The following is a 12,957-nucleotide window of genomic DNA, read 5'->3' as shown; positions in this document are numbered from 1 at the left end:
GAGGGGGCATTCTTTCCCCCATTTTAGGCCAAGGAAACTCAGACTCAGAGAGGCTGAGTAGCTTGTGACAGACCTAGTAAGTACATAGGATTCAAACCATTATCTACCTTACTGCAAAGCTCATGCTGGTAAAATAAAATGTCGGGCAATTAACTGAAAAGTACCAAAAAAAAGCAGAAGATCTGACTGAATCAGAGGAAAGGAATCACCAAAGTGAATGAATAGAAGCCTATGGTCAGAAAAAAGGATACTTTTATAAAAATTCTGTGTTGGGAGTTTTCCCAGTTGTTATGATAGAGTCATGTGGTAAACTGAGGTAGAAGCATAGGCAAAGAGGAAGCTCAGAAAATTAGATAAACAGTGGTGTTCAGGGTGAAAGGGATTAAGTATGAGTTACATATCACAGAGTAATTGGAATATACCAATGAACATCTGGGTGTTGGAAAGTGCCTGCAAAGACTATAGATAATCACAAGGATAAGGACCTGTGGAATAATCATCTGGTATGAACCTCAAAAAGAGAAGGAGTTTGAAGGAATTTTGACCTATGACCTAGAAGCTTACAGCATAGTAACCTGGGCTCTGATGCCTGAGTTGAATCATGGAAGGAAGATACTTTACTAGGAAAGGATATTCCAAGGAAGCCTTCTGGATGTGCAGGATGACTGCTCATGAATGCCAGATTTCTTTTCTTTTTCTTTTTCTTTTTTTTTAAAGATTTTATTTAATTAGTTAGTTAATTAAGGGAAAGAAAGAGCACACATGTGCATGTGTACGCATGAGAATGGGATAGAGAGTGGGCGGTAAGGAAGAGGGAGAGACTTCTAAGCAGACTCCACACTGTGCATGGAGCTCTATTCAGGGATTGATCTCAGAACGCATTAGTCGTGACCTGAGCTGAAATCACGAGTTGGATGCTTTACAGATTGAGCCACCCAGGTGCTGCATGAATGCCAGGTTTCTGATAAAAAATAAACTTCGGAAACATTCTCAGGAAAGTGAGGGTAAAACTTGGGTGGATCAAGGCTATGTGGAGCCAGACACATCATTGAAAGTAGGGGTAAAGGGGCGCCTGGGTGGCTCAGTGGGTTAAGCCTCTGCCTTTGGCTAAGGTCGTGATCTCAGGGTCATGGGATCGAGCCCTGCATCGGGCTCTCTGCTCAGCGGGGAGCCTGCTTCCTCCTCTCTCTCTGCCTGCCTCTCTGTCTACTTGTGATCTCTCTCGGTCAAATAAATAAATTTAAAAATCTTAAAAAAAAAAAAAAAGAAAGTAGGGGTAAAGCCTCTTTTAGAAAAAGAATACAAAAATAAAAATCTGACTTTTGCAAGATTTACCAAATTCCAAAACCAAGTGAATCTATGATGGGTTCTTTCCCAGCCTTTCCCAGGCTATACAATTGAAGAGCCTGAAGCTCTCAGCTTTATCGGTTTAAAGTAAATTCATTCTGGGCAGGGAAGGTGAGGAAACATGTAAGAGTAATGGTTGCCAGGAATGAATGTATTCTTGGCTTAAACAGCATATTAGTGAAATCTTCCTTTGGGGCTTCTGGTATTTAGAAACTCAAGATGGATGGCGCTGGCCCCGAAAATTTAATATAAAAACAAAGAACCCTTTATTTATTGTGCTTCTTTCCTCCTTTCTGGAGGAGGATGGCCCAGCATTTTTAAAAATTTTATTTGTGGGCTATAAACATTTTATGAATGTTCATCTGACCATATGCTTAGGATGTGCTTGTTACTTGTTTTTGCTTTTCTCTCGACCAGAATTTAAAAGCAGGAGAATATGAAGGTATTTCAAAGCAAATAACTCACAACCTGGGCTTGTGTCAAGCTCTCTTGGAAATATCTTCTCCTCTTGCATAATTGACATCCAATATGCTTTTGTATGGTAACAGGCTGGATGAAAATCCTGGAAGTTCTCTCAGATTCCTAATATTACTTTGAATTTCTCTTGCTTGAATTGAGCTTTTGGTTACCTACCTTTCAATAATGATTTGGGAGATCAGTCCTAGGAGTGATCAGAATGTCCTCTTCTCACTTACTGTTTTTGGCAAAATCTAAGGTTTTACTAGCTATCTTTTTAATACTCAGATGAGTAAATTTGGAACAAATATGAAAGGAGGTGAGATATTAACACAACTGGTTGCCCATATATTTCAGGAGCTTGTCACCCTAAAAGATGATGCAGATGAATTAGAAACAGCTTCTAAAACTCTTAGAAGTATTTGTAAGTAATAAAAACAGTAAAGATTCCTGAGAGAGCCTGGGGTGACTTACCACGTAAGATTTATAGCAAGAAAGGCAGTCTTCCTCTCCTTTGTGATTATATTTGTAAGATGGAGCATTAATATTTTCTTTTGTCAAAACATAGCTGCACATTGGCTTAATATCTTCCTTTCGAAATGATGAATAATAATTACTCTGGTGTAATAAAGGACAAAGGGGCCTGGGAAAAATACTAGGGACTTTTCTTATCTGTCTAGTACTTTTTTGGTTTGTTTGGTAGTCCTTGGGAGAAAGCCCAGGGTATGTAATATGTGCGAGAGTCCAATCTATTTTATTTTTCCCAACTCCCAAGTCATTTATCAAATTATTTCAGGGTCGTAAATCTAAGCACTTTTCTGTAACTCAGCTACTTTCTTTCCGAGACATATCTTTCTTGAAGAAGTTTAGTGGGCTTTTCAAATCTATAAAATGCTTAATGTGTTAAAGAGGTGACACACAGGAATTCTTTCTCCGCCAGCATCTGAGAGTTCAAATATTTCTTGCATTACCACGTGCCTCCCTTAATGTGCTTTCCCTGAAAAGATTCACAATCACAGGGAAGAAAAAAAAAAAATCAATCTAAGCACGCATTCAGCACTGAGGACTTCTCCTTGGCCTGTTGACAACGCCCCAGCATGAATTCTGAGACATATCTTATTAGGAGTCTATCTGGATGCGTTCAGGCGTTCGCTAGCAGTGATTCAGGAACGTCGAGGCCAACACACACTGGGCAGAGATGTGAATTTCCAGTGTTTGTGTTTCATTGACTTTCTCACCCTCATCATCTAAAGAAAACAAAAGTAATGAAGATTTTATTTTAGTTTATCATAATCTCTACTATTAGGTCACTCAGTTAATTTATTTTAGTTGCATTAAAGAATTGATCTTTGGATGTAGAATATGCACCTTTCTGTGACTAAGGGGTGGAAGAGAGTTCTGTGGGGTCTTGTTTTGATTTACTGTGGTACCAAAAAAACATACCATTATTTTTAATTTTCAAAAGATTATTTTACAATGGCTTTGAATGGTGTAATAACCAATATGTGTTCAAGGGAAACCTGTTCATTTTCACCCACTATTTTATTTACATCAATAACACCAATCATTTTTGGGGTGCCTGAGTGGCTCCGTGGGTTAAGCCTCTCTGCCTTCGGCTCAGGTCATGGTCTCAGGGTCCTGGGATCGAGCCCCGCATCAGCTTCCCCCTCTGCCTCTGCCTGCCTCTCTGCCTACTTGTGATCTCTCTCTCTGTCAAATACATAAATAAAATCTTAAAAAAAAAAAAACAATTATTTTTGACAGTGGTTTCCAATGAAATATGTGATCCCAAATTTGCAAAATAGCCTCTTGGCACACAGAGAAATATGTAGCTGTATGAGGGCTCTTATGCTGCTAAGAAGCATGTGCTTATTTGATTTGCAGCAGTTAGTGTGGTCTTGTGTGAGTGATACTTGGACAAGTCAGGATTCAGCTGTATTTTCCTTAACTAGAAAAAAATACCATGTCACTTATGTGTATTTTACATTACTTTATTCAAAAACATTTAACATAAAAACAAACTTGTAAAATTCGTAAAGCAGGCAGGACAGACATTATTGTTCCCATTTTACAGAGGAGGACACTAAGCTCTGAAGAAAACTTACCCATGGTGGCAGCACGGTAGAACAGCAGTGTTTCCTCTTCTGGAGCTCTCCTCCTTCAGCTTCTTCCCTTCTTGAGATACCCACTCTGTAACTTTGAGAATTTCATTTATTTATTACTTTGATTTTCTATACTATTCAGCCAAAATTCCTTTAAAACTGCTTTTTGAAATATTTAAAGTGGTCCTTCCCTTCCAGTGTTTGTTTTGCACCACAGTGTAGAAATCCAGGTAGGTGGTGTGTACCACATAAACGGATACTAATTGGGATTTGTGTTTGACCTGATGGGCCAAAACTGCATTTTCCATCTGCCTGATGGCACTTTATCCTTGTGTTTGTGTTTCGTAGCGTTCTTAGTTAACAATTTGTATCTTCAGGGTTAGAGCCAAAGCCTGAGTTTGCTAGACCGCCCAAGCATTAGGAAATACAAAGATGTCTCAAGAGGTCGTTGTCATACTAGTGATAGAATCTTGGTTTTATAACTGCATGGGAAATATGTGCCGCATTTGGAACTACTCACTTTAAGAAGATTTTTTTTTTTTTTTTTGCCATAAGAATTAAGATTTCAAGCAATGCCTCCAGAAAGAGTAATCACTGATAAAAAGAGTAAGTGTACTAGATGAGAGATAATATTCAGATTACTGTATGGGGGTTCAATTTCAATTTAAGACTCATCCTCAGTATCTATAGGCTAAGATGTGTATAATATATAATTCCAGGGATGATAAAATCATATCCAGTAAAGCATAACTTGCTGGCTGGCTTGGGGGAGTCCCTGAGATTCTCATTAATAAAGCCACTCTTTGGGTTTCATATACTTTCCTAACTATCCATCCATCCTTTGGTCCAATATACTTTTGCTGAAAATTTCACCATGTCCATGTCCCTAGTCTGTGTTAGGCATTGAGGCTATCATGACTATTAGCGTAAGTCCTCTTCTGAATCTGCTCACGGTATATGGAAGAAAGTATACTAATGGAGTAAATAAACAACTAGAATACAGCGATAAATCATTCACACAGGGTACATAATAAGTTAATAATTTTCTTGAATCAATAAACATGATACAGGGTGTGAGTTCAGTAACTCCGAATGGTACACCTTCTTTGCAAGGAGGCTATAGTCACTTTTCCAATAGAACCAGGGCTGGAATCAGTGGGCTCTGCAGCCTGTTAGTGGAAAGTAAATAAAACTAGGCCGGAAACTAAGAAGTCAAGCTTGGTGAGGAAACACTGAGATCAGATCTCACCTGCTTTACAGTTTTACTATGTTGCCCCTGACTTAGATATTCTAAGAACATCAAGTAGATTTTTTTTCTCCCCATTATAAACCATAAACATGTTTTTGTAATTAGGTCTATTGACTTTGGCTTGTTAGTAACTAGCTGTGTGACCTTGTGAAAATAGGGTATTTGGTGATAAGGTGATCTCTGGGATCCATGTTAGATTTAAGTTAGATTCTCTTATTTTAAGTCTTTTATATTTTGCCTCCTTCATATATATATATTTTAAATTGAAGTGTCAGCCATTTTCGTATTTAAAAGGAAATGATTATGACCATGGGCCTGGCTAATTTAAGTTGACTTTGGCAACAAAGAGCGTAAATAGGAAACTAAGAAGTATTGGCCTTTTGTTTTTGTTTTTGTTTTTAAATTCCAAAGTGGTCCACAAATAGGTAGAGGGATTCTTTGTATAGTTCCTTCTTCCTTTTTATATGCAGCAAAGTCAAATATGGAATCTTTTTGGAAATGGTGCAAATACTTAGACTATAGCCAACAAGTAACTCTTGGGAAGAACTTTTTTCTCTTGGGGTGCTACCTTCAATCTGATATTCATTTTGGCTCAGATCAGTTGTAAATACCATCCTGTTTCTGTGAAATGTAACTGGTGTTTGCTCTGGGCTGGTGGGACAGCCATGTGCTGTTTGCTCTGTCAGTAGCTGTACCCAAGTATCTACAGTATATTATTCAGATCAGCTCTCATGAACCAGCTGTCCTAATTCCAGGTGGACCATGAGAAATCTTTCTCCTTACAGCAATAGCTGTGCCACCTGGTAGCTTAAAGAGTAGTGGCTGGATGAATCAGCCATTGTTACAAATTCACTTTTTATCTGGTAAACACTTTGCATAAACTAGCATAACTGAACATATTTCCAACCTGGTCTAGGACTGAAATGAAGTGAACACTGAAAGCCTTATCTGTATTATGTTAAATTGTTTGCTTATTGTCAATACCTATCATTAAAACACTGAATAAAATCTACATGCCAAAATTAGATTTATAAAATTTACAATTCTGTTTCTCATCATACTGCTTTCAAACTCTCATGATATAACTATGTCTTTCATATTCTTTACATTCTCACACAGAGATTACTCTAAATACTGTTATTGCTATTTTAAATATATAATAAAATTTCCCCAAGCTTGGATTTTTGCTAAGGAAGTTGAACTATGCAATATTTTACTATTGCCTTATTATTAACAAGTAATAAAAATAACTCCAAACAACTACTAAAGAAATAATTTCTAAATAGAACTCTTATACCTAGTGTTTTAGGGAACAAGATTTATTTAGTTGATAAATGATATCCACAGGTGAAAAACAGTAAAAACAAAACAAAAACAAGCCACAAATGATCTGACAGTCTGTTAAAAAAAAAAAAAGTTTGAGTGGGTTCAATAAGCCTGTTATTTTGTTTTAAGCTATTAATTTTCTTAGTATGTGTATGAATGCATATACACATGTACATACAAAACCTAAAATTGTGATTTTCAGTCTTTATTAATAATACAAAAGGAAGCATATTATACCTAGGGCAAGGTATAGCATTTCAAATTTTTGAGTAATGTCATTAGGCAGAATATTCATCTTATGTACAAATAATTTGATGGTTAAAAGTGATTTTTCCCATTGCCTGTTCCATAGTCTGACTTCTCTTTTCAAAGATAAGTAAATTGAGGGTCCAATAGATTAAGGGATTTGTTAAAGATCCCATTGATTAGTGGCAAAATGTTCAAGAAAACAACCCTATAGGCAGAAGAACCACAGGTGACCGCTGGTTACAGATCTGTGGAATTGCGGTCTTCAGAATTTCCTGGCCTCAATGCATTGCTCATGTATTAAGAATCTTCATTAATATTCTTCATGATGCTGGGATAAAAAACTTTCAAGCAGAGAGGCAATTTTAGGCGTCACTTGAAGACTTAGATTTCCCAAGAATTTGAACATAATAAAGACTTAATGATTTCATTTTTACTCTTAAACAAAGATGCTGCAGTTGAACCAAATGTTCTTAAAGACAGGTTAAAAATTTTAAGAAAAGCTACCATGCTTTTTCTTACTGAAATGAACTAGTAAAAGGTCTTTTAGAAACCTCCTAGAAGTTCTCCTCTTTAAATTTCTAACAGCATGTGTTAACTAAAAGCTAGGTGATAACTACAAAAAAGGTTCAAATACCACAACACATTTCTGAAAAGAAATATAAACATATACAAGAAAATTGCCAGAAACCAACTAACCACAAAAGATATTTAGAATATGTACCAGGATGAAGGAATATAAATTAATTTTTCACAAGAAAAAAAATTGTGAGAATTCATTTAAGAGAAGAGTTAAGGCACTATGCCATGGCAGAGAGAGGGTACAGATAAGAGAGAAAAGATATACTAAAGTCAAAATCTACATGTGGCATGCATGATAAAGGGTAACAGAGTCAGATAGCCACTAATGGCTGTGTGTACATGGAAGAACTTTTAACTTCCCTGGTCCTCCGTTTTCTCATCTATAAAATGCAAGTCATGATTTTTAGTGATGATATGTACTTTGAAAGGTTGTAAGAATAAATAAAACCTAAGATAGTCTCTGACATATGGTAGGTACAGGACACATGTGAGTCTCGCTTCCTGTTTCTCAATTTGCCTAAGAGCAGTCATATATTTATCTGTGAAACAGAATAGACATTATAATTAATTGGACTTCAAGAACTGAGTTAGGAAAGTAGAGTTATTAGTGTTTATAAAAAGCATCCTCTACAATTTGTAAATTTTGGATTGACTCCCATTCATATTTACTGATACCATTCATAGCTTCCCTTCATTAGAAATTTTTTTTTTAGTAATAGAGTAGATGAAACATATGAGAGAGGTAAGATGTTCTAAGGTTAATGAAAAAAGAATGAACAAAGGATGAGAGCCCAAGTTAGTATTCCTTCAACTGAATCACAGGCCTATTATTAACTATTTGTTGATGTATTTAAAATACTATTATATAATTTTGTGTATTTTTATTTATTGTTATATCGTTATTTATTTATTTTGTGTATGATCGAGTAAAAACTTAAAGTTTCTTTATTTTTCTATTTTTTAATTGTTCTTCAGTGTGATTCTTTTTTGTTGCTGCTGCTTCTTCTCTAAAGAGTCTGAATCATCCTATATTTAATTTTGCTTTATGTTTGATTTTTAAATTTGGAATGTAGTTTTATATTTCTCCTTGTGTTCCCAATTGCTTTTTTTCTTGATTATCAAAGAAACATATGCCTTTTTTTTTTTTACAATATCTATAACAATATCCATATTTTTGTTGAGGTATAATTGACATACACTACATATTATTTTTAGGTATACCGTATAGAGATTCAACATTTGTCTACATTGCAAAATGATCACCACAATAAGTGTAGTTACCCTCTGCACTTACAAAGTTAAGACAGTGTGATCGACTCTATTCTCCATGCTGTACATTATATCCCCGTGACTTTATTTTATAACTGGAAGTTTGTACATCTTGACCCAAAAAGCAGCATCCCACATAATCAAACAAAGTAGATGGATGAGGACATTAATAAATAAACACATACATAAATAGACAAAAGGTGTTTTGTGGAATTTGTATATACATATGTGTGTGTGTGCATGCATATGACTGTAGGAGCCAGCTGCCTACCTAGATTCAATAGGGTTTCTCCTAGTTCTTGCTGACTTTTTCATACATGGACACACTTTGCTTTCTTTTGCCTGCTTTATGAAAAATGAAGATTCTAAATCTAGGTGCCTCAAGCATTGATATGTTGAACTCGGTTGTGAAAAAATACATAAGTTGTAGCCAGGTACCAGGACTTGGACGTAATGCCAAAAACATTTTTTATCTGTCGGCTACCTGACCCATAACAATGTGAAAAGGCCCATCGCAGTGTTAAGAATACATGCCAGGGAGGATAAAAGGTTGAGAACCCTTAATAGTGGCATGTGTTTAGATAATAAATGAGTGCTGATGGATTAGTAACATCTTACAGAGATACATTCTGTTTTAGTTAAAAGGATTTAGAGTGTTTCTTGACCCTAGAAACTTTAATCCTATAGTTAATATTAATAGGAACAATTATCTAAAGATAAAAAATAAAACCCTCTCTCATTAAGTGCATGTTTAATTTAGATAGCAGTTAGGCATTAAGTATGTATTTTTGTTTCCTGAGAACATAGATTTGTATGATATTTAAAAAAAATATTAAAAGACAAAACCCATCTGGTTAACAATTTAAAATTCCCCAGGAGCAATATTAAACAATATAATGTTCTAATTAAAACAATAAATATGAGAAATACAGTGCCTGTAATAAGACATTTTCATATTTTTATCATTCAACTGGAATGCAAATTTCATAACATGATGTATGCAAAGTGCATTTAACACCATATTTGATACATTTGCTGATATTTTCCTTCTCTATAACCTCTGGCATCTGAGTCCAAGTTAATCATACAATGTCCGGGTGATAGGGCCACAAAATTAAACTTGACTCTCTCCATCACCCTTACAAATCCCCCCCACCAGAAACAAACTCCCTATCACCTGCCAGTTTATAGCCCACCTCTTTCTAGCTCTGTGCAGCTGACAGTAAATCCCCTTACCAGCTAATTGAACAGAGGCACTCTTTACTTCCTGAAGATCCACAAAGCTGGGCTTTGATGGACAGCAGAAAATGGCACAATGAAAAAAAAAAAACAAAAGCCTTTTAACTGAGAGCACTGCTTTGTTCTGCTCAGAACTTTAAGGTCACTCCAGCGTGTTCTGACTGTGGGGATCTTAATTTTTACTCAACCAATTTACTTGCAGCTGTCATTCTTTTCCATATTAAAAGTTCAGCTCTTCCAGTGTGGGGAATTGGAAGGGAGTGGGGTGGGGAATGAGAAGAGCTTGTTACAAACTAAAAACAGCAAAAACAAGTAAAATCTGGCTTGGCTCTTAAGTACAAAAAGTTATTTTCAAAGCCTATAAATTATGACATAGTGATTAACATGTAATTTAAATATATTTAAACAACAATTATATCACATTTCCAGCCCGGCTAATTGGCCTCACAGATGTTCCCTTGTAGCTGCATTGCCCTTCCAGGGAGAAAATGAATGAGGTGCTTTTTATCATGGAAAACAGAAAAAAAAAAAAAAAAGGCAAATAAAAAAAATGGAAACAGAAAAATAAAAAGCAGCCAGTAACCCTAAAAACAATGAATGCTAAAGGGATTTTGCTTAGCATTTTTTTTTTCCATTTTAATGCAGAAAACTAGAAAGAGCATGAAGACACTCCTGTTACTGTGATGGTATCTGGCAGCATGTCCAGATCCAGATTTGGCTGATGGAAAGACTTGTCAAAGCAGGGACAGTACCTGCATTCTAATATGGCATGGCCTCTTTTCAAGAGGTCCAGTTATTTATTTTTTTTTTAAGATTTTGTTTATTCATTCATGAGAGTCAGAGAGAGAGGCAGAGGGAGAAGCAGGCTCCCCACTGAGCAGGGAGCCCGATGTAGGACTCGATCCCAGGACCCGGGGATCATGACCTGAGCCGAAGGCAGATGCCCAAACATCTGAGCCACCCAGGTGCCCCAAGAGGTCCAGTTATTTTTAACACAACCTTTTTACAATCAAAGGCAGTCTAGCTCAGACCATGAATATATATAATAAGGTATTTCCTGATAAAGAATGATTTACGGGTTTTTCCTTTCATCACTTATCCCTCAAGTTTTATAAAATCCAAACTGGATAGCCATAGCCGTCAGTGCCGTTTCCTGAGCTGTTATTCTAGTCCAACAGGACCCAGTACGGCAACTGTTGTAATGTAAGAGGTGAAAGGAACAGCAGTAATTACTCATATTTTGGAATAACTGTCTTCTAATATGCAATCATAGAATTCAAATAAATTCACTGCAGCTTCGTCTTACTCTTGCTTTTCTTCTGATAATCTCAAGTAATATTTGATCGTTCAGTATAAATTGCAAAAGGCCAGTGGTTCTATCTCTGTCTCTCCTTGTGTCTCATGGTATCTCCAGCATCTACCATAGATCCTGTGCTTTCACGGTAGAGGTTTAATAAATATTTGTCAAATGCTTGCTCAATAATTGGGGTTTAATGATAGGGTAAAGGCCAAGGTTTATAATATGATAAAATTCCGCCAGGCACTAGTCGTATTTCCCATACCTTCCCTCTATTTTCCATATCACTGGATTATATGGCAAATTTCCCCTCAAATTTTATGAAAAAATGTATTTAATTTTATATCTTTCTAAAAAATAACAAAATATACCTATACTGAAAATGATATGGAAAACAGGGAAGCTTTTTTTTTTAATTTAAAAAAATTTTTTTTTTTTAAGATTTTATTTATTTATTTGACACACAGAGAGAGAAATCACAAGCAGGCAGAGAGGCAGGCAGAGAGAGAGGGGAGAAGCAGGCTCCCTGCGGAGCAGAGAGCCCGATGCGGGACTCAATCCCAGGACCCTGAGATCATGACCTGAGCCGAAGGCAGAGGCTTAACCCACTGAGCCACCCAGGCGCCCCAATTTTTAAAAAATTTTTAAAAAGATTTTATTTATTTATTTGAGAGAGAGAGAGAGCATGAGCAGGGGGAGAGACAGAGAGAGAGAAGCAGACAGGGAGCCCAGGGCAGGGTTCGACCCCAGGACCCTGAGATCATGACCTGAGTGAAGGCAGTTGCGTAACAGACTGAGCCACCCAGGTGCCCGAGGAAGCATTTTTAAATGCCTCTTGATAAGTAGCTTTGGCATTTTGATTGATTGACTTTAAAAATCTGATTTAGCAGATGTGAATGCTTAAATTTTTATCTATCCTCTACGTTTTTATAGTAGTACACAGCTTACCAAGTTCATTTATATACACCTTCTTACTTTGTCTTCATTAAGATACAAGGAGTGAGGGGCCAAGGATAAAAATGAGATCTGAGGTGTTTCACGACTGACCACATCACTTGTAACTGGGACTGGGGCTAGAGATCTGACAAATCATAAAACAATGTGTCTACTGGACAATACTACCTCTTATGCTTAGCAGATTAAATATGTCTCTAAATATATCTTCAAGACGTTCTTAGTTATTAGAGAAGGAAAGAGATCAATAGTTTCTATCCCATCATGTAAATGACTGAAGTTTTGAAGAGAGTTAAAATGTAAACTTAATGTAAGATTTCAGACCTGGTCTTTGATTAGTCCAGGGGACTATGTTAATTATGAGATATTGTGTTATCTGGTTGCTATTAATTTACATTAAACAGTTAATCTCCATGGAACCATATTTTTCTTAGAGTTTGTTTTATGAATGTCTAAATTGTAAAAACACTGGCCTGGAATAATACTTAGCCAAGTTTCATACATGTATGCAGAGAATGCAAACTTCATAAAAGCAACGATTTTTATCTGCATTATTCATTATCTCCGTTGTCCAGAAAAGTGCCTGGCACATAGATAGTAGGTTCTCAAGAAATGTATGTAAAATATGTATATTATTAAGAAATGGTGTTGATATTCATATAACCCCCTCTACTTACCCTAAGGAATATTATCCTTAATATTTTATCATATTTTTATATCCACTTTTATTTAGCCCATAGGATGGAGTATTAAGTTATAAGAATACAGATGCCCTTTTTTTAAAACTGAAATCTAATTTTAACTGATTCTAAATACATGAAAGTAATGTATGCAAAGCATAGTTCCAGGAACATAATTAATTTTCCAAGATTTTCTTCTGTTTCTTAACT

At 36.0% G+C, this 12,957-nt stretch overlaps 1 protein-coding gene across 4 annotated transcripts in view; it reads left to right on the top strand.

Moving 5' to 3' along the window:
- Positions 1-12,957, top strand: part of ERBB4 (erb-b2 receptor tyrosine kinase 4) — a 1,157,221-nt gene that overhangs the window by 1,136,871 nt on the left and 7,393 nt on the right. The window lies entirely within an intron of this gene.

This window comes from Lutra lutra, chromosome 3 (assembly GCF_902655055.1).
Source record: "Lutra lutra chromosome 3, mLutLut1.2, whole genome shotgun sequence".
Lineage (NCBI taxonomy): Eukaryota > Metazoa > Chordata > Mammalia > Carnivora > Mustelidae > Lutra > Lutra lutra.
Note: the sequence above shows the minus strand (reverse complement) of the source record. Positions and strands in the feature narration are given on the sequence as shown.